This window comes from Suncus etruscus, chromosome 13, assembly GCF_024139225.1.
Source record: "Suncus etruscus isolate mSunEtr1 chromosome 13, mSunEtr1.pri.cur, whole genome shotgun sequence".
Taxonomy (NCBI): domain Eukaryota; kingdom Metazoa; phylum Chordata; class Mammalia; order Eulipotyphla; family Soricidae; genus Suncus; species Suncus etruscus.
Window position 1 is genome coordinate 64,614,410 of NC_064860.1, and position 23,840 is coordinate 64,638,249.

The 23,840-nt window shown below is 34.0% G+C and overlaps 1 protein-coding gene across 1 annotated transcript in view; it reads left to right on the plus strand.

Moving 5' to 3' along the window:
* The window catches only part of ROBO2 (roundabout guidance receptor 2), a 1,375,087-nt gene that overhangs the window by 1,235,634 nt on the left and 115,613 nt on the right, over window positions 1-23,840 (plus strand). The window lies entirely within an intron of this gene.

The window sequence follows — 23,840 nt, forward strand, 5'->3', positions numbered from 1 at the left end:
TTATGAAAACTTAAAATTTAGTGACTCAAAAGTTTGCTTTCTTCCCAAAGACTATAATTAGCCACACACAAGTTTCTAAGTGTACCGAGCTACAAATATTAGGTATGCGCATATATATCTATATGGCAACATTTCAGATCATTTTTATTATTAATAAGTTGTCTGCTATTCTGAACAGAAATCTCTGAAGACACATTTGTAATAAGCTCAACTACAAAAATCTCTCAAATTTGTATCCTCATTTTAGAAATTTCTTGAACTTTGTGTAATAACAGATTCTTTATTTTTTAAATCACAAAATGAGGAGGTATTAAGATTGAAATTTTTCTTGTTCTTTACATTTTTTAATTGAATCACCTTGAATTGCAAAATTACTGAGTAATTCATGATTGAGTTTCAGTCATACAATGTTTCAGGACCAATCCCTTTACCATTCTCCACTTTCCTTGCCAACATTCCCGGTTTTCTTTCTCTCCTATCTATCCCCCACATCCCCCACTATGACTTGCACATTTTTTTTTCTTTTACCTCAGTTTTAGACACTATGGTTATAATACGATTATTGATATTTTATCATACATTCTACTTTCATTCCTTTCAGGACCCAGTCCTTATTCAGAGTGAACAGTTACCTCATCATGACATTGTGGTTCCTTCACTGACTTATCGCCCTGTTGTACACAATAGCAAGTTTTTCACCAAGAACCAGTTTTCCTGCTATTTGTTTCTTTTGCACATGGACCTTATTTTTCCCTATTCTATGCGTTTATATTTGTATATGAGTGATGAGATCACACTGTATCAGTACCTCTTTCTCATCGACATATTTCACTCATTTAACTCAAGATATTCTCCAGATCCATCCATGTATTAGTAAATTGCATAGCTTTTGTCTTTTCTTAGGGCAGAGTATTATTCCATTATGTATATATGCCATTACAATCATGTGTTCTTAGGCTAGTGGGCTGTTTCCAGATTTGGGCTATTGGGAATAGTGTTACAATAAACAAGGAAGTACAGATGTCTTTTCTGAATTATGATTTTGAGATCTTGTGGTACATTCCCAGGAGTGTATTTGTTGGGTTCATATGAAAGCTTGGTTCATCAGGCTTTTGAGGTCCATCACTCTTGTCTTTCAATGAAGCTCGACCAGTTGGCATCCCCACAAACAGTAAAGAAGGAGCTCTTCATGGTAATACTCATTGGTGCTATTCTTTATGATGAGTGCCTGTCCACGTGCTGTCATATGATATCTTATTGTTTTGATTTGCATTATCCTTTTACCTATGATATAGAGGAGAATTTTTTTCATATTTTATTTGACCATTAGACTATTTGGATTTTTTGCTTGAGAATGTTTCTGTTCACCTTTTTTTCCCCTTTTATTGATGAATTTGGATTTGTTTTCTTATAAAATTCAATCAGTGCCTTATATAACATACATTAACACAGTTTCAGAACAGTAGTCAGTCAGTATTTTCTCCCAGTCTGTGGAGTGTCTTTTTTTTCTGATCATCATTCCCTTTAAAGTACAGAAGCATTTTAACTTAAGGTAGTCACATTTGTTTAATCTTTGTTTTTATTTGACTGATTAGTGGTATTTTATCTTTATAAATTCCTCTAACATCAATTTTATAGTGAGCTCTACCTATATTTCCTCTATGTACATTGTGGATTCTTGTCAGATAAGAAATTCTTTAACATCTTTTGAGTAGACTTTTGAGCATAACTCAAAATATTGCAGAGAGGTCTGAGTTAATTTTTTTGTTTTTTTTTTGTTTGTTTGTTTTTTTTGGGGGGGCACACCCAGCAGCTTTTTGGTATTACTCCTGGCTCTGCACCAGAAATCGCTCCTGGTAGGGTCAGGGGACCATATGGGGTGCTAGGGATGGAATTCAGGTCTGTCCCAGGTCGGCCACATGTAAGACAAATGCCCTGCCACTGTGCTATCATCACTCCAGACCCTTAGGTAATTTTTTTGAACGTAGCCAACCAGTTTTCCCAACAACATTTGCTGCACTTCATGATTTTTGCTCTTTTATCAAAGATTAACTGACATATACCTGAATGTCTCTCTGGCATTTTAATTCTATAATTAATCTGAGAGTCGTTGTTATTTCAGGATCATGTTGTTTTAATTACTATCACTTTTTTAGTACAGTTTGTAGTTGGCGGAAAATGCTACAACATGTTCTCTTATTTCAGAGGACTAAGTTGGCTATCTTTAGTTGTTCTGATCCACTTTTTTGTAAACAAAATGTTGACTGTGTTTCATGTCCTTCAGTCCCCTGGAACATTCTTCCTTGGACAAGTTGTTCTCCTATGATCTTAGAGTTTTGCCTTGATCAAACAAACTCAATGTTTCTTGCACCTGTAACTATTTAGCTACCTTATGCAGTTTCATTTAATTATCTTGAGTATTCATTTATTCATCATTTCATATTTATTTATTAAATAGGACTCTTATAATGCATGGTTTTGTCTTGTATCTTCTAATAGCTTTCATAATATAAAATAGTTAAATTTTCTTAACACTAATTTCAAAAGTGATATGAAGAAGTGTTGGTTATTACTTATGCTTGGGTGGTAGTAATCAATGAGTTGATACTTTTTGAAGGGTTTTAGATTTTTGACACTTTTCAGTTTTTTTCAAATTAGAGCTATTAATATAAAATTATTATGTCATGTATTACATTTGCCCTAGTTTTTGGTTAAAATGGTATATCCTTTTTTATTGGATGGTGCTACAGTAATGATTGAGATCTATAAAAAAAATATCTTGGAGGGGGATGGATGTCACTGTATGCCAGATGTATTCAGAGTTACTCCTGGCTCTGTGTTCAGTTTAATTCTGGCAGTACTTAGGAAACATATGTGATGCAGGGGATCCACCTACATTTGTAATGCAAGACAAATTTCTTGCCAACTGTAATATCTTTCTATCGCCCTTTACCCTTTCACTTTGTAAACACTGAGGTATTCTTTTCTTTCATACATTTGCTGGGTTTTAATTAGCATTGATTTTTTTTTTTTTTGGCTTTTTGAGCCACGCCCGGTGACGCTCAGATGTTACTCCTGGCTATGTGTTCAGAAATCGCTCCTGGCTTGGTGGACCATATGGGACACTGGGGGATCAAACTGCTGTCTGTCCAAGGCTTGTGTGGACAAAGCAGATGACTTACTGCTTGCACCACCACTCTGGCCCCCATTTTTTGTCTTATATTCTTTATAACACATCAAGGTTTGTAAATCAACAGATTCATCCTTTTATTTTTTGTTTTGAGAATATTCTTCTCATCATTATACTTAATGTTTTTAGCTTCACTTTTTCAAGTGCATCATTTATGTTGTGTTTCCTCTAAATTCTAAATTGAGTAACATGGGGCTGGAGAGATAGCACAGTGGTAGGGAGTTTGCCTTGCATGAGGCTAACCCTGAAGGGACCCAGTTGGATTCCCGGCATTCCATAAGGTTCCCCAGCCTGCCAAGGGCGGTTTCTGAGTGCATAGCCAGGAGTGTTCCCTGAGCACCACCGAGTGAGGCTAAAGAACAAACTATCAATCAATAAAAAATAAAGTTTAAAAAATTAAATTTACTGACTTAATTTGAGAGCATCATTTTAATTTCATATCACTTTATTTCCTGGTATTTTTTTTGTTTGTTTTTTGGGCCACACCCGTTTGATACTCAGGGATTACTCCTGGCTAAGAGCTCAGAAATTGCCCCTTGGCTTGGGGGGACCATGTTGGGACCACAGGGATCGAATCACAGTCCTTCCTTGGCTAGCGCTTGCATGGCAGACACCTTACCTCTAGCAACACCTCGCCGGCCCCTATTTCCTGGCTCTTATTTATCACCTAACTACTTGCTTTTTATTCTTGTTTTTTAAAGTTATTTCATTTATTTTACCTTTTGTTGATTGAATATGTGTGGCTTTTATTTCCTTCCTACTTATTGTTTAGCTTTTGTACTGATTTTGCTTTTCTTTCTTCAAGTAGATATCCTGTTACATATAATTTCTTTTATATTATGGGCAATTATTTATTATAGTTTTGGCAAAGTACTTTTTCCTTGGGTATTCTTAGAAAATATAGTTTTATCCCTTTTGATTAATGTATTGTGTTCTTTTCTGTAATTAATTCAATATGTAATTAATTAATGTATGGCTCATTTTATTTTGTTTTGCTTAGATCCTGCTTTAGTCCCTAAGTGATTATCAATCATTTAGTTAACCACTGAAGGTTAGGATTTGTGTATTGGAGGAGAATGTAAAGGTTCAGCATCATGCAGTAATTTCTTCTAGGATGTTGTCTTAAATATTTCATTAAATAAACGTAATTTTTTCTGATATGCTTATTTTCTGCATGCTGTGGTAATACAGCAAACTATTTTAAGTTGCAAGTTCTCTGTTTTCTATATACAGTATTTCTTTAAATTTTTTTCTGTTTATATTTTTTAATTGTGGTAACATTCTTATACCTTCATATTTTGTGCTCCATAAGGGAAAAGTATTAGTTTTTAATTGCTGTGTAACAGATTTCTACACTCGAGCAACCTGAATATTAGCCATTTCATAAACCATAGTTTATAGGCAAGATTTCAAATCAACTTGTCTGGAGCCTCCTGGTATCACCTGTCCAGATAACATTGAGATAATAACTAATCTGAGCTCATTCCTTGAGATGCTTCAGAAAGATTCACTTCCTCATTCATTCAATGCTATTGGTAGAGTTAAGCTCTGTGTTTTTAAGATGGAAGTTCCTCTATCCTTTTTGGCTTCTAACCAGGGCTCTGCACAGTTCACTTACTTACCAGGCATTGCACATGACTACAACTTTCAAAGTGATCAATGGTTCATTAATCCTGCAAATGTTTTGCTTTGTTTTCTTCTGTCTGTTCCTTATGCTATCAGCAGGAGAAAAATTCCTTCCCTGATTGAAAGGTCTCATGTGATTAGGTTAGACCAACCTGATTAATCCTAAAAGCAAATAATTAGTAACCCTAATTACATCAGCAAAATCCTTTTTGTCATGTACCAAAACATAAGAGTAATTTGAGAATTATTGCAAGAACTGAAGATCATAGAATACACCTTAAAATTCTGCTATCCATAGTAGTCTTGACATTTTTTTTTTTTAGAAATACCTTCCTGGTCTTTAGAATTTTTCTGGTTGTCAATGAGGCATTTCTTATATTTCTCAAGATTCTTGATTCTAGATCTCTTTCCTCACACTTGAGTATCATAGCATGGGTCTTTATTGTATTGGTGGATAATTTTTGGAAAATTGGTGGTGATTAAGAACTGAAGATTGAGGTAATTTGCTACTCACCATGATTCCTTATTTTCTTTCATACTTGATTGTGCTTCTCTTGACATTGATCATTTCATAATTTGGACTTTGGTTGTTTTTCTATGATTTATACTAGTTTACATAAATTTACTAAAGTAAAACAATAAACATTACTATTTACCTTTTTCTAAATATATAAAACTTCAATATAATTTGGATGCCTCTCAGGATAAGAATAAAATAAATATCATGTGTGTTGTTAAAATGGAATATGCAGGCTAGAGATATATTTCAGTGGGTTTAGCGAACCTCTACATATATAGGTGGAATGGGTTCATATCCCATCAACAATCACTGTCCCTCAAGCACTCTTACAAGTAATTCCTGCAGAGTAGGTTTGGGAGTAACCCCTGAACACTCTTGAATATTGCTCAAACCAATAGCAACAATGACCAAAAAATTGATATAAATATATATATACGCTATGACAATGTATATTCCTTAACTTAAAAATATTAACAAGTACTATCAAAAAAGCTTAGATCTTTTAGAAATAGTATAACATTTTATTCACATCTTTTAAGAAGGCAAAATTTCATTTTTGTAAGTTTCAAAAATGTATAGATCTCATCATTTATATATAGATAAAAGGATATACATTATATCCAAATATTACAGGCATGGCATTTGAATTATGACAGTATTCATTAAAATCATTATTAAAATCACTCAAGAGAATAGTGAATAATTATATTCATTAAAAATATATAAGCTACGAAAATAAATTAAGTTTAAGTTAATATATTTGAGTCCGTGCTTAAAGCTCTCTTACAGAAAGAATTTTCTCAGATTTATTGGAAATAATATTTTTGATCACCATACAAAACTGATAGCTTTTCAATACACTGTTGTTATTTCTCCTGCCTCTTGGTCTAGTATAACGCTTACATGTGAAAGGGGCAGGCCAAATGTTCGTACAATTAATTGATACACACATATGCATACATAGGTAATACTTGCCTAGAAAATGTTTATGCAAGCAGCTTTAAATAGTGCTATAAAAAGATTAAGCAACATTAATGGTAACAGGCCAATCACATAGTCCCCATACTGCTAGTAGGAGATAAAATACAACAAAAAGAAGGCACTAATGAGTTAGGATGGTGCCTTACTAAGCGTGTAATTAATGTTATTAAGAAACATTGCAGTTGCATATTAAAATTCCGTTAACTAAGCAGCCCTTCAGCATCAGTACATTTGTTACTTGGTTGCTAGTTCTTTTTTTTTCTTTTCTTTTTTTTTTTTGGCATTTTCATGCAATCTTTTTCTAAAAAATGAAATAATGGGATGTGATCAGCCTTCTTGGTTTAGCTAAAGTGCTGACATGACTGTTCGGGCAAGTTGACAGGTTAAGTGAGTAAAATGGATGTCTTGTCTCACCATTTACTTGAAAAAACATTTTAAACTACAGTTTTCTGTCCTTATCCCCACACTTACATCTCCCCACACCAAATATGAGAAGTCTAGTTGCTCTCATTTACAATATGGAGCAGATTATTTTCACTATACTATGAACCTTTCTCCTACTAGTGAATCATATTTTTCCTGTAAATTAAGAATCCCTTAAAGACAAGATTTTATTACTTAAATCTCAGTCTACTGGGGAAATCAAGTAGAAAAGGAAAGGTAATGGACAAAATATTATGTAAAATGTGAATAGCAATTCAGACTTTTGTTGTTTATAGGAAGTTTCATTTTAAGTTTTCAACGAATTTAAGTTAAAATTCACATGCTGAACCAAGTTGGTTTTATATAGTATAAATTTTTCTATACATAAAATTAAAAAGAAATCTTTCCATAATAAGAAATATAATGCAATTTTATATGATCTATAAATATTTGTTTCATTTAGTCAACTCCTACATTTATATAGTCTAGATATATTACTACCTTTAGAAAATTAAATTGATTTTGCCAAAGTCTGTAAGACAACTTGCATGGAAATATACATGGTTCTCCTAACTTAACCCTTCAATTTAGTAGACTGATTTTGTCAATGATGGCCAGGCAGTCAGGTGAAGAAATTGATGCATTGATATGCTCAGGTAATCTCCTATCTCCAGCATAATGTATGTACTTCTCCTGTGAGAAAAACAAGCTTTTTTTTTTATTCTTTATCCCAAACCAATAAATCTGAAAGAAGCAACTATCTTGTACTTACTTTTCCTCACCTGTTGAAGATTAAATTGAGTTTATTTAAACTCAATCTCTCTCCTCCATCTCCTTTTCTGCTCATTCCCTTTCTTCCAACCCCTTCACTATTTTCCTTTCCTTTCCTTTCCTTTCCTTTCCTTTCCTTTCCTTCCTTTCCTTTCCTTTCCTTTCCTTTCCTTTCCTTTCCTTTCCTTTCCTTTCCTTTCCTTTCCTTTCCTTTCCTTTCCTTTCCTTTCCTTTCCTTTCCTTTCCTTTCCTTTCCTTTCCTTTCCTTTCCTTTCCTTTCCTTTCCCTTTCCTTTCCTTTCCTTTTCTTTCCTTTCCTTTCCTTTCCTTTCCTTTCCTCTTTCCTTTCCTTCCTTTCCCTTTTTTCCATTTCCCTTTTCATTTCCTTCTTTTTCCTTTCCCTTTTCCTTTCCCTTTTCTTTTCCCTTTTCCTTTCCTTTTTCCTTTTCCTTTCCTTTTTTTTCATTCTTTATTTTCTTTCTTTTTTTTTTTCTTGGACTTGGTTTTTGGGTTACACCTGGTGGCTCTAAGGAATTATTCCTGGCTATGCACTCAGATGCCGCTCCTGGCAACTCGGAGGACCATATGGGATGCCGAGATTTGAACTGGGGTCTGTTCTTTGTTGGCCACATGCAAGGCAAACGCCTTACCGCTGTTATTGCTCCAGGCCCTACTTTTTTCTTTCTGTTTTTCCAACTGTATTAGCAGACTGAATTTCATTACACTAGTAGAGATCAGACTTTGTTGTGTTGCTGTTGTTTTGGTATTGGCCACACCCAGTGGTGCATAGGGCTTTTTCCTGGCTCTTCACTCAAGAAATGCTCCTGGTGGGTAGGGAATTATATATAAATATATACATATATAAATCATATATAAATATATATACATACATATATACATATATACACACACACATACCACATATACCATATATGGCAGGGTTCTATCCTGAGTTGGCTGCATTCAAGACAAATGCCCTTACCTACTGTACTATCTCTCTAGCACAAGATCAGACTCCTTATATAAAAGCATATATTTTAAGATATTTTTTCATTCTTATTTTGACAAAGAGGATTAAGAAGAGTGCATACCACTGACATCAGGGCTTAGTCCTCACTCTGATGTTACTCCTAGTGAAACTTGAGGGACCATATCCATAACCAAGGATCAAACTGATATTTTCTGCATGCAAGGGAAGCACATCCACACATCGGCACTATCTCAGCACTCCCATTGTACCATGCTTGATTGTTGGTATGAAACTTTTCTCTGGTGAGTGATGATTTCTAAAGAATAGAGACCTTGAAAAAAATATAACCAGTATATGTATTTTTTTAAATTACTGAATTTAATATGAATTAAACTGCCAATCATCAAATTTATTTCTAGTGCAAATATATTACTATGGTTATCTAGTAACGTCCTATATTAAAACAATAGGTCCAAATCAAAATTGCTGTGGATATATATGGCCATTTGTGGCAATGCTTTTTATAAACTGCCTATGAGATCCCAAATACAATGTAACTTGAATCAAATGTGTTCCCTTTCTTTCATAGGTCATCTATGCCAACTAATAGCTTGATAATTTTATTTTCATGTTAAAAGTGATCATTTTTAAGGAGGCATATATTTTATTTGATATGAATCAAACAATATGTTTTAGGGAATCTCCCATGCAGTGTCAGGGAATATTCAGATCCCTCATGACAACACTAAGCCAAATTGACCAGACTTTTTAGCCCTAAGCACAAAAGTGCTTAGACCCAAGGTAGTGAAGGTTCATTAGGCCAACATCTGGTGGTCCATGGAGAGCAATATGGTGTCAGGAATCAGTCCTAGGACTTGCACATATTTATATCTCATTCAGTCTTGACACTGTGCTATGTTTGAACCCCAATAAGTGGTTTGAACCACAATAACAGGACACTTGTATTTAAAGTTTTTCAGTGTGTGCCGCACACAAATCAGCAACTGTTCCTAATTTGGCCTTCCTTGGAATTTCTTTCAGAGTTATATGCACGTCAATTTAGAAATCCAATTACTGATTTATAATATATAATACTCACGACTAACTTCACTACCCCTTTAGTCTTTCTGTTCAAATTTTTGTAACCTTGAGTTGATTTTAGAAATTGGTTATAACATAAACCTTCAAAACTTTATCTTCCTAAAATCAATAGATTCCTTAAGAGTGGGTAAACGTGGATAGTTATAGCTGCACACTGTGCACATTTTCATTTATAAAAATGGAATAAAATTTATAAATATGAAACCTCACAAAAGAGAAGAGTAAAATATAAAGATTAACTAAATGATTCTAAGATTGTGATTCATTGGAGTTATTATATTTGATCATATATTTTGTACTTAGGCCAATTTTTACTTTTCCTTTTGACATAAATATGTATTACATAAAATATATATGAGAATACATAATAAAGTATGGAATTTAATTATTTTATTCTTGATTAAAGAAAATGTACTTTATTAGGTGATAAGAATTTTTAATATTGGCTAGTAATAAGGTACTAGAAAAATTATCATTTTACAAGAATAATGATTTTCAAGATCTCAGAAAGAAAAATGGTTAAATTAAAGCAGCATTTGGATCATTTGTTTTCTTTGAAAATAGTGACAGATTAATATTATTAAATTAAATCAGCTTCACAAAGATCATTTTAAATGATAGATTCCTAAATTTATGTTTTCTCTGATAAATCCATTGCTTCCTTGGAGTTGAATTATGTCAATATATATAAACTATTCTGTGACATTATTTATATTTTCCGATATTATTGACATTTCTTGAATTAAATAGGTAGTAAGTTTTTAATTAATTAAAGTAGAAATATTCACTTATCAATTAGAATCTAATCTATTTTGATTTTAATTTGAGTAAATATCTCTTTATCCTTTTCTATATCCTATTGTAGTGAAATGACTTGTTGCTATAGCAGTTTTGTCAGTGGACTAAGTAAGTGGAATTTTCATAGAAACTTTTAGAATCTATTACTAAACAACACTTATCATTTTTATATTATTTTGTTAATCTGGAATGGCGGTTTTAATTAATGTTGTTAAATCACAAGTTCCAATCAAATCACAAGTTTGATGGAAAGGTTATTCTCTATATAAGGTCATATGAGAACCCTTTAAAAATATTTTTACAAACAAATGTCTTTTTATTTCTTCTACCAAATAATTAAATACTAGTCATCCTCACTCATTGGAATATGCTATATCCCTCACAGTATAAGAGGGAAAGAGCATTATTTGCTTTAATTCAATAATTTTGATCTTGTTTATAATTTTTTCCAATTATCAACAGTTACAGTTTTTCCTACTCTATGCTTTGTGTTTTCTACAAACTATTTTTGGTGTTTTCAAAAACAAAACATTTTTGCAATGCAAAATGGCAGATAGTTCTCCATGTCAGTAAGATGGCAGATAGCTCTGCATGTCATTAAGATCTTGCAACTGAATTTATTCATAGTGAGGAGAAAAAATTAAAGTAACTGAGCAATGCAATGAAAAGTAGAAGTACAAGACTGAGTTTATTTAGGCTAAACATCTATGAAAATGTGGCACAAAATAATAGATAACAAAATAACCACAGGAAAATAATTTACATAACTGAAATTATGACTGAAAGTTTACTGCTCTACTATAATGCTAAGGCTAGTTTAGGGAACTGTATCATATTTGGTAAAATATTGAAAGGAGCCAAATACTATGCTGGAGAATAATTTGCAAGCATTGCTAGGATAATAATGGAAAAAAAACTACTTCAGGATTTTGAATATGGTGCTCTTTGAAATAAGTAAATCTAAGAAAATATGTACTTACAGGAGAGTATAGAAGATCATAGTTTTTATGCTACTCTTACAATAAAAACTTTTGTGGAAAGACATGTAATGATTTTAACAGTATAATACAGCACTGAAAATCATAGCATATAATTTTTACCCTCTTTTGGGGATAAAACATAGAAAATTCTCAGTTAAACAGACTATGGTTTGAAGTGAACAAAATTAATAAAATAGCTCTATAAGGCATTCAATTATGGCAACATTTGGACAAAATGTCATTCAGACCCCTCTCCATCCTTTTGTTTTTATCTTTTGAAGTCTCTACCATTTATAAGATTCAGTAGACTGAGTGGTCTTTTCATCTAATGGCATTAGAAAGACATAGGATTCTTTGAATCCTGAATGACTTTGCTGCACATGGTTTGAACACACTCTATGGCACTTAATATGCACTTAATTTATGATAATTATTGTTGGTGTTGTGTTTAGCAGTTTGTGATTCAGCAAGTCTTTTTTTTTTTTTTTTTTTTTTTTTTTGGTTTTTGGGTCACACCCTGTGACGCTCAGGGGTTACTCCTGGCTATGCGCTCAGAAGTTGCTCCTGGCTTCTTGGGGGACCATATGGGACACCGGGGGATCGAACCGCGGTCCGTCCTAGGCTAGCGCAGGCAAGGCAGGCACCTTACCTCCAGCGCCACCGCCCGGCCCCCGATTCAGCAAGTCTTAACAAAAGCAAATGATGTGAAAATGTTCCTTTCAAATATGCTTCCAAAATATATTATACTGGAACCAGAAAAATATAGTAAATAGCAAAAATGTTATGCCTCTCCTTAAGCAAATTCCAAATGTGTATGAGTACAGCATGCAAAGCTTATTATGATGCCTGTAGCTTCCCTGTAACATATACACACCTGCTGCCTGCCTATCTCCATGTTCATGCTTGCCGTAAAAAGTCATAATTTCCTGTAAAAGCAACTCTGAACATGATGTGATTAACCTTTTGAGTTCCCCAGCCCCTCATCTCCATGCTCACCTCGACTGGCCTGTGCTTCCTACTTCAGTTCAGTTATCTGATTACCATATCACCCACTCACTCTCAACAGCAGGAATTTGCATAACAGAGCTACAGTGTGACATTGATTGAAGTCAGCTTGGGCTGAATGCAGTATCAAAGCACCATTTAGCAGAAATCAAATCTAATTTACTCTACGTTGTATTTAAATGTTCAAAAACACACTTTTGAGTTAGCAGCACCAGACCTCTAATCGAAATTGACCTCATCATAGGTGAGTCTGTCTGCCTCTCTAAAAAAATATCACACAACGTGATTTTCTTACACAGCTATTGTTTTCAACTTCTGTATCTATCAAAGACTCAGCTTTGCACCCATTTCTTCAGCTCATTTCTTGTTATAACTGAAATAACGCATTGCCAGTTAACATATTAAAGAGGTAAAATGGTAAGTCAGAGTTGCAAAAGATATGTCTAATGTTTTCAGGAATTAGACAGGATATATATGTGTGTATATATACATATATACATATATATATATATGTATATATATATATGTTCAAAGTCTTCTGTCTTAGAAATAGATAAGTAAAAGTATTGTCATTTTATATCGAGTTTATCCTGGAGTTAAAATTCAACCCCTTTCATTCATACTGGGTTTGAGGAACTAATTATTTATATATGTATATTTAATGTGAACCACCATAAGAATTGCATTTAATGCATAGTACTTTGTGCCACTGTGCTGTGATCAAATGTCCCCTCTTTACCTACCCCATCCTTTCAGTGCCATCAGCAAAGCAAAGCACTGCCTTTTCAAACTATTTCTGCCATGTGTCAGAAATACTGAAATTGTGAAGTGTTATCAGAAGAATTATTGATGCAGTTTTTCATTTTAAAACCTCAAAAATAAATTTCTTCAGCTGATATCCCTTCACAGTAGATTGCAATATAGATCATGGGCAGAAAGGGTCCACGGAAGTAAAAGTGATTGATGAAATTCGTTTTGGTGTTCCAACTTCTGGTAGCAGTCGAATATACATTTTCTGAGTCTTAAAAACTTAAGATTATTCTTTATTAAAGATTTTAAAAACGGTTGGTTCTTTTTTAATTAAAAAAATGCTAGAACTGTTCTAGTTTTTGCCACATCTGTTTGGCTTAATTTCTGATGATAATAACTTAGTTGGCATATTAGAAATACAGTGTATAGGAGGCTAACTTGGAGTAATAGTATTCCACATAAAATAGTATTTTATAACAAAAATTCTGTGACACATTATAGTACTTTATTACTGTCTTACAAATATCTGTAATTAATTGAAACCTCAAGAAATTATAATTTCTGATCCTTTTAGTTCTATTATTATAAATTATACACTTATATGAAGCAACATTCTGTCTTTAAGGACAGTTAGGAAATCTCTTTCTGTTTTTATTTAGTTTATATTTTGGGGGTGTTTCACACTAGGGGTACAGATGACTTACTCCTGGCTCTGTGCTCAGATGTTACTTCTCACAGTGCTCAGGGGACCATTGGCTCTGCCATGTGCAAGACAAACATCCTATCTTCTGTACTATCTATCACTCCTTCCTTAGTTGTTACTTTTTGATAGTATTTCTCAGTTGGAATATCTGTCCAAACTAGCTAATGTATTCCAAGCCACCTTTTATCTTTAAATAAGATTAGCATTTCTTAAAAATGTTAATCTTATTATATTTTTTGTGAACAAACAACTTTTAGTAGCTCATAGCTTTCCTGGCAAAATTTAAGCAGTTTAGCATAAATTAATCGACCTTACCTATGTCACCTCTGCATCACTTCATATTTTAGATTCCATTTTTTAAATTATTTACATTCTTGATACATCATGTTCAAAGGGTCACTTCTTTATGTGGTGTTTCTTTATTAAAGCAACTTGATTCCTCTCCATCTAGTAAATGCAAACTTGAATTTAAAACACAACTAATGCACGACAATCACCTGGCTTCTTTCATCAGTGAATATTATCTTTTTCTTTCTTTCTTTCTTTCTCTCTTTCTTTCTTTCCTTTCTTTCTTTCTTTCTTTCTTTCTTTCTTTCTTTCTTTCTTTCTTTCTTTCTTTCTTTCTTTCTTTTCTTTTTCTTTCTTTCTTTCTTCTTTTTCTTTTGTTTTCTTTTTCTTTCTTTCTTTCTTCTTTTTCTTTTGTTTTCTTTTTTCTTTTTCTTTTTTCTTTCATCTTTCTTTTTCTTTCCCTTTCTTTATTTCTTCTTTCCTTTCTCCTTTTTCTTTTTTTTCTTCTTTTCTTTTTCTTTATTTCCTTCCTTCCTGCCTTCCTTCCTTCCTTCCTTCCTTCCTTCCTTCCTTCCTTCCTTCCTTCCTTCCTACCTTCTTTCCTTCCTTCCTTCCTTCCTTCCTTCTATTTTCTTACTTCCCAGTGACCTCAGTATCTATACTACTATAGAGATCATCTACTCTATATTTTATTTTTTGTATATTTACTGATAATCTCTAACATAGGACATAGATGATTTTTATTTGGCTGCTATCTACTATTGCAAGCAGAATGCCTCATAATTTGTTGGTCACTCAATGTATTTTGAATGCACAAATGCATGATTCACATATATTTTAGTAAAATAGATGGATACATGTGGTTATTTGCCAGTTCCTATTTGGCGAATTATGTTTTAGCAGCTGTGTTAAAATTGTAGGATTCCAGAAACATTTCATAAAATCATTTATATGCAAAGAAGTGTTTGAAGGCTTGAAAATAAAATTCAAAAAATCTAGTTATATTTATATACAGATTTTAATTTTACATAAATAGATTTTGATTTGACTGAGTATATTTAGATTTTGAAGTTTTTTATTTGATATTTTATTTTTTATTTAATCACAAGGATTGAATTTTATTTGACATTTTATTTTTGTTTTTTTATTGATTAATAATGACATAGCATTTTGGAAGGGTAACTTCTCTACCTGGCATATGTCTAATACTATACCTATTATCAGAGTTGAAGAGAAACTAACACCTAAAACATCACTTTACTCATTTTGCCCTCACATCCTTTTTCTCTTTGGTAACTTGGCATAACTGAGTTAGGTATATTTTTAGATTTTTTTTGTCACTTCCTTTGCTTTAATTATTCAAAGTCTGTATATAAATGACGTCTCCATTTTTTACTTATTTCTCTTAGGACTTCACTTCAAGTTCCATCCATTTGTTCTTTTGTTCCAAAGGAAAAAAATGACATATATTTTAAATGACAATAATATTCCATTAAGCATACATACAATGGCTTCTTTATCCAGACATCTGTTGATGAATATGTAGGTTGACTTCATCTTTTTGCCAATATTAACATACCATCAGATATATTCTTTCAAATTAGTGACTTAAATATATTTCAAGTATAAATACAGTAATGGTATTACAGAATAATGTTAAGTACCCCCATCTTTGTTGAAGGAGAGAATTAAGGAAACTGCGCCTTTGGCCATTGAGGTTAAACAAATTTATATTTCTACCAGAATGTAGGAATTACATTGCTGCTTTGGTTTGCATTTCTCACATAATAAGTGATGTTAAATATTTTCATATGTATGTCTTCTTCAGATGAGAATCTATTCAGAAAAATTGCCCATATTTTGATTTGGTTGTTTTCTTTGATGTTGGTTAGCTATGTAAGTTTTTCATCTGTTTTGGGTATTAGCACCTGGTTGACTGCACATTATGCAGATATCTACTAAAAATTACCAGATTGTTTGTGTCTAAAATTTTTTTAATGTAGTCCTATTTGCTGTATTTTCTTTGCTTTCCTTCATCATTGGGTGTAAGTCTACAAATACATCCCTAAAGTTGAGGTCCTAGAGTTTGATATCTAAGTCTTAAATATGTTTTGAGTTAATTTTTATGCAAGGTATATTACTTAACTAATAACCTAGAGTCAAATTTTTCTTTTCCTATTGGCTATAATTTTTTCAAATTTTATTTGTCAAAAAGATAGGTATTCCTCTTTACAAGCATATACCATACAAGTATTCCTACATCTTAAGTATTTACCAACTTTTTGTAACTGACTCTTTAACTTAATGATTTTTTTTTTCTGCTTTAAAGAAAACAAGGATATACAGGGATATAAAAGGATACATATAAAAATATATATGGATTTGAGCTAAATTGCTCCACAGTATTTGTGCAGTGTTCTTCTTGGAAGTAAAATTTTATTTCACAAGATTACCAAAATAGGGGCCAGAAATATGTATTATATTACAGAGCACAACTCTGTCACGCATGAGGTTCTGAGCTTAATTCCTGGCACCACCTGATTCCCTGGGCAAGGTCAAGTATAGCTCTGTAAACCCCATATTTTGCAAGGGTAGTACTATTACCTTTGGCATCAGTGGTTCAAATAATACTGAGTAGATTGTTGTTAAGAATGCAACATTCTTTGTGGTTCTAGCAGTTCTGTTTCTTCAGTGTCGTTTTAATTCATCTTCTGTAGTTGGTGTTCTTGGTCATTATGTTGCTCCTAGGATGGAGCCTGGGACAGAGTCTTTCGTTATGTTTCTGGAAGACCTGTTCACTTGCGGTTGTCTCAGTCAGACCTCTGGAATTGGATATCTCGTTTGTTGAACAGATTGTAGACCAAAAGGTTAGAGCTTTTTGTTGCTATTGTTGTTGGTCCCGGGATGCGTACTGTCTAGTCCTGGTTGTAACAACCAGTCATCTGTATATAGCAATCTTGGTTTTTGCACAGATCAAAGGGTGACATGTCTTCTGATTTTGTCTTATCGTTGGCTGGTGAGGAAGGATAACTTGCTCTTATATCTGGTTGTTCCCATTTCCTCGTTGTCAGGTTATCAATTTAGAACTGGCACATGTTGGCGTTAGAGCAGTATTATGAATGCCCTGGAGTGGACTTGGTTCCTGGAGCTGTTGTGGAGAACACTGTCATTTCTATGTCTGGGATCCAGGAGTCAAGGCTGGACGGTCGGTGCCTATTTCCCTGGAGTCTAGCTTGGTTCCCCATGACATACATTTAGGGTGGCAGATGTCCCTGTGTTGTAAAAAAGTATAAGTTCTTATCCCTAATAAATAAGAGCTTGATTTTACAGGTAAAATTTCCCCTATTTTTAATATGCCTTTGCAGGAAGAAGTGGTGCGACATTATACTGCTGGTGGATTTGGGGGTGAAGAGAGAAGAAAACAGACCCATGACAAAAACTAAAAATATATATGCTCAGACATATCTAAAGAAAAAGGAGTTTCTTAAAAGAAAAAAAAAGGATTAAATAAAAGACATAATTAAAGGAATAAAGTGGGGCCGGGAGGGATAGCATGGAGGCAAGGCGTCTGTCCTTCCTGCACAAGGATGGTGGCTCACATCCCGGCATCCCACATGGTCCCCCATGCCCAATAGGTGCAACTTCTGAGCACAGAGCCAGGAGCACACTCCAAGCTCCGCCAGCTGTGACCCCAAAAGAAGCACTAAAAAATCAAATCAAAAAACAAAAGTAGAACAAAAAAAAATGAAAACGAAAGAAAAGAGAGAGAGAAAGAAAGAAAGAAAGAAAGAAAGAAAGAAAGAAAGAAAGAAAGAAAGGAAAGAAAGAAAGAAAGAAAGAAAGAAAGAAAGAAAGAAAGAAAGAAAGAAAGAAAGAAAGAAAGAAAGAAAGAAAGAAAGAAAGAAAGAAAGAAAGAAAGAAAGAAAGAAAGAAAGAAAGAAAGAAAGAAAGAAAGAAAGAAAGAAAGAAAAACAAGGGGGAAAAAGAAAAACAACAGAAAAAGGGAGAAAGTGATACAGGAGATTACATTTGGGGCGAAACAGTATAAGAGGTAGTGTTATATAGGTTTATACTTATGATGATAGTATAGGCTTCCTCATTGTCTTTTGAGATTTCCTTGTGAAGTGTGGGCTCCACGCTGGGAGGTTCTGGGTAGAGTTCTTGCAACGGGAGTCCTTTTGGAACTTATCCGATATTAAGCCACAGTCCACAATAGGGAAAGGTGATTAGGAGGGCCACACTGCATGAGTCAGTCGGGGTGTTGGTTGTATTTTCTTGCCAGGAACGAGGTGTGAGCTTGAGTGGGTGTCTCTTCACTTGGGAATTGGATATTGCTTTGTTGGTGTAGTTGGTCTTGATGCCTAGTGGGTTAAGAACTGAGGGTGAAGAGATATAACATGGTGGGGATATCGGGGATTGGATTAAAGTGTGAAGGGATAGTCAGGCTTCTGAGGGGGGAGAGGAGATAGTACATGGGAGAGGTTATATAGGGTATAGGTATGGATATTTTGTGGTTTAGGTTTGTCTCTTAAGGAGGATTCCTATCTCTGTGTGCTCCTGCCCCCATATAAACATATAGCAGTTAGCTTTGGTATATATTAATGTAGAGAGGTGGGGAGGGCAAGAGATACGATGAGTACAGAAAGATAGGTAGGTATAGTACTTGTAAGGAAAGGAAACTAATAGATCAACTTTTGGATATGTATAAGTTTCGTGTCTCGAGTACTAGCCATTGTGGAAGTGAGGTCTATCTATATAGGTGTCTACCCTTTGCAGTATTGTCCACAGCACCCTTTATATCACTTTCTTTCCTTTCCCATAGAGGAGGTAACCGTGTGGTTTTTTATTTGACCTGGATTGAATTGATAGTAATGAGGAGAAGAAGGTGGAAGAAGAGGGAGACAAGAAAAGAGAAAAGGGAAAACAAAACAGAACAAAACAAACCAACAATTAAACAACAACAACAACAACAACAAAAATATGAAATAATAAGAAGAGAGGGTAAAAGAACAAGGGCATATTAGTTTGCTTGAACGTGTTCGATGCTTAGGCCCTGTAGTCAAAATCTGTAGGTCACGGTTGTTGCTTCGGTGGTCTGTCTGGTCATGCCTTCAGGTCCTAAAAGAAGGCATAATCTAGAGATAAAGGGTATGTTAAAGAGTTATATCGGGACATTTTCATGATGCAAGCTGAATATGGTGCTTCGTGTGACTCAGTACCGAGGTACCATGGTAGGATGTTCACCCTTTGTATCCAGGAACCCCTATGGGCAGAAAAACTGAGGGGTTATTTTAAATGTGGTAAGCTTAAGGCATTCAACCATAATGTTAAAGCCTTCATCATAAGCTCCATTTCTTGAGCTGCACAGCCACCAAGATCTCTAGATACAGAGGACTGATTTTTACCATCCATGACGAAGCAGAAGTCTTCCATACACCACAAAAGCACCGAGGGGAGAGTAAATGATCATGCAAGGAGTGTATAGTTAATCCCATGAAAGTATACTTCAGGGATGGAGAAACCCTGTATCTCCTAGGCCAAGGGAATTCCCTCTATAATATCCTCAATAGTTACTGTGCCTATGCAGGGGAAAAAAGAAAAAAAAAAGAGCACAAAATAATCATTTTTTCACAAATATAATTATTGATTGATTGATTTTTTTGACGTCCTTATTTTGGTATAGATATTGAAGTTGATGTCTCCCTTTCTATTTTTATATTATTTTATCTTATCTTTCTCCTTCTTTTTGCACTCTGGCATGATTTGAATTCAGAACTGAGACTATTGTTTGGTGCTTCTCTTTATTGCTGTAGGGCTCACTGGATATTTAATTTGACATTTATTTTTGTATTGTTATGGTGTTTCAATTACCTTTTTCATGTCCTCTCTCAAACTGAGGCAGATAGCCACTAGAAGGACTCTACCCATTTTCAGCATATTTTTTAATTAATTAATTAATTAATTTTTACCCCATTCTATTGCCTTTCTTTCCCTCAAACAAAACCACATAACTCGATTTACCTAGGTTAGCCTCTCAAATAGAGGGAGAAACAAGGGAGGGCACCAGGACCAAACAGATGTATGATCACTGATAGTAAGCTTGACAAAGAGGGGACCAACTACTCCAGCAGCCTGGGGAATGATTGTGGGGGATATGGGTTGCAGAAAGGGAACGGGAAGGAGGGAGGACAAATTTGGTAGTGGGTATTTCCCTGATTCAATGTTAATATGTACCTAAAATACTAATGTGAAAATATGTAAGCCACTATGATCAAAATAAAAATTAAAAAAATGCAACATTCAACATTATTATTAGAAACAAAGAATTGCATATGATCATTAACTTTTCTTTAGATGCATATTTTAATATTAATTTAATTGAATCACATGAGATAGTTGTATAGTTGTTCTTTTGTTTTGTTTTGTTTTTTGTTTTTTGGGCCACACCCAGTGACGCTCAGGGGTTACTCCTGGCTATGCGCTCAGAAGTTGCTCCTGGCTTGGGGGACCATATGGGACGAACCTCGGTCTGTCCTAGGCTAGTGCAGGCAAGGCAGGCACCTTACCTCTAGCGCCACCTCCCGGCCCCTGTATAGTTGTTCTTAATTAAGTTCAGTCATATAATATATAACACCCATCCGTTTACCAATACACATTTTTCTGCCTTGAATGCTTGAATGTCCCCAGTTTTCCTCCTGCCCTCCCCCTTGCCCTCTCTCTGTCTGCCTTTATGGCAGACATTTCCCCCTCTCTCATTCTCTCTCTGTATGTGCCTGTCTCTCTTTCTGTCTCTCTCTATGTCTCTATTTCTGTCTCTCTCTTTCTTTTCTCTTTTTTTTTCATTTTGGACACTTGATTTGCAATAATGTTAATGAAAATGTATCATGTATATCACTTTACCTCCTATAAGCATCCAGTTCTTGTCCAGAGTGATAAGTTCCAACTATTTTTGCCAAAATATTCTCTTTTCTGCCCTAATTACACTCTCTTGCTCTTTGTGGTAAACTTTCTTTTTGTTAATTAATATTTTATTTTTATTTATATATATATTTTATTTAAACACCTTAGTTACATACATGATTGTGTTTGGGTTTCAATCATGTAAAGAACACCACCCATCACCAGTGCAACATTCCCATCACCAATGTCCCATATCTCCCTCCTCCCCACCTAGCCCCCGTCTGTACTCTAGACAGGCTTTTTATTTCCCTCAGTCCTCCTAGCCCTCATCTCTTTTGTGTTTGGGTATTATTACCATACTTCATTGCTTTTTAAAATATAACACAATGAGTGTGATCATTTTTTTTTTTTTTGTGGTTTTTTTGGATCACACCCAGCAGTGCTCAGGGGTTATTCCTGGCTCCAGGCTCAGAAACTGCTCCTGGCAGGCACGGGGGACCATGTGGGACACTGGGATTCGAACTGATAACCTCCTGCATGAAAGGCAAACGCCTTACCTCCATGCTATCTCTCCGGCCCCGAGTGTGATCATTTTATGTCTATTCTTTTACCTCTGATTCATTTTACTCAGAATTAGTCTCTATATCTATCCATCTATACACAGAATTTTAAGTATGTTATAGATGATGGAGAATAAAATTTAAAGTAATTTTTGATACTAATATCTGATGGTTTCATATCTCTCTTGAAATATTGTCACTGCCATGTTGTAAGAGTGCTTCCTAAAGTAATTTTGTACTTTGATTTAAACTTTCATTATTATTAGAAAACATAGGAGAAAAATCAATGTATCTGCTGATTCAGTGGTATCGGGTAGAAAAACAAATTGTGTGAAGGAAGTAATCTTGCGAAAACTCAAGGCAACATAAACTACACTCTGTTCAAATAGATACATAAATCTAGGTCCTCTGTCCCATTACAGAATCTTATGTTATCTGTAGTTACAAAAAAATTTTCACTTAGCAGATTTATTTGTTCTGTTCCTAGGGTATATGTTGAATGTATTGAGCTAAAAAGCAATATAATAAAACACACCAAAATAAGTCACTGTAAAACTCAGTGAATTGTATATTTTTTTTAGTGTGATGCCATTTCAAGCATTACTTAATGGATAAGACTTCTGTTAGATGTTTAATATATTCTATTTTTCTCCATTTTGGGGTCTTCATTAAAATTCTTCTGCTTGGTAGGCTTTCGAATGAAGGTCTTTAATGAACATGTTTTACTGTTAGAATTGTTTAGAATCCACATTGTATGATTGCACATATCTTCCATTTTCTTAAAAATTAGAATCAGTGTATAGGCATGTCTTATTTTAGTTTTCTAGGATCAATAAGAAGTCAAAGTAGAAGTAGGTATATAAAAAAGTTATAGAATAGACATATTTTTCTCCTCAATAGCAGTAGGATTTAATGAAGAATATAACTTTGTGAAATCTAACAGTTGTACTTTTTTACTTCCTATTTTGACTCTCTTTTAGATGAGTTCTACCTAAAATTTACCTTATAATCACTGTTGTATTTTTTGTTTTCTTTTTAATTGTAATTATTAGTAGGTTTCATTATCTTTATATACATTCAGCAATTCTTCTTTTTTAACAAAACCTATCCCTATCGTAATCTATTTTACATACATTAAAAATGAACAACTCCTAAAGTTCCACTCAGTTTAGTCAGAATAAAATGATTTGTTTGACTTCTGACGGTATCCTCAACATGAATAATATATATGTGTGTGTGTGTATATATATATATATACATATATATATAAAACCCATATATATAGTAATTGGTGATCTTTACAAAACTGAGCCCTCTCTTCCAGTCACAATATACTTAGCTTATTATGCCTTTGCTTTTTGTACTATGGTTAGAATACTACTTATTGAAATATGTAATCATTTTTCTTCTTTCTTATATATTTGATTAATTGTATTCATTATTGTGACTGCATAAAACATTTCATAAATATCAGGCTCCAAAGTAAGATCTTTTTTTCCTAAAGGACTTTCACATTAAATATACTATTATTTAAGAGCTACTTTATTCTTAAGATTGAATCTGCCACAGTCTCAGACAACTGCTGTCTTAATTTTGCTTGTCTTCCTCAATAACCTGTTTTGTATTTTCACTACAGTATGAACTCCTTCATGAATTGTGAGATTAATTATTTTTTTTTTTTGGTAGTTTTTGGGTCACACCCAGCAGTGCTCAGGGGTTACTCCTGGCTTCATGCTCAGAAATTGCTCCTGGCAGGCACGGGGGACCATATGGGACGCTGGGATTCGAACCGATGACCTCCTGCATGAAAGGCAAACGCCTTACCTCCATGCTATCTCTCCAGCCCCGAGATTAATTATTTTTATCTCTGTATCTTTAATACCTTATTATCTGGTAATGGATACATAGCAATGTTTAAACAAATTTTCCCTAAACCAAATAAATTACAAAGAATGAATTATAATCTTCCTCATACTGTATTAATGCTTTCTTTTGGAGGGAATGAGGATATACCTTGCAGTACTCAAAGGCTACTCCAGTTCAATGCTTGGAGGTTGCTCTTAATGGTGCTTGTAGAGTGGGAAAACATGTGGTGATTGGAACTAATCCCAAATCTACTGCATGCATAGCATGCGTGTCAATTTGATAAAATGATGGAATATTCTTCTGGGCCTATTTATTTTCTCTTGTTCTCTTCATTTCTATAACATCTCCAACTCTTCAATTCTAAATTATATTCCTTAGATAGTAAAGATCTTATTTTATTTCTGGTTTC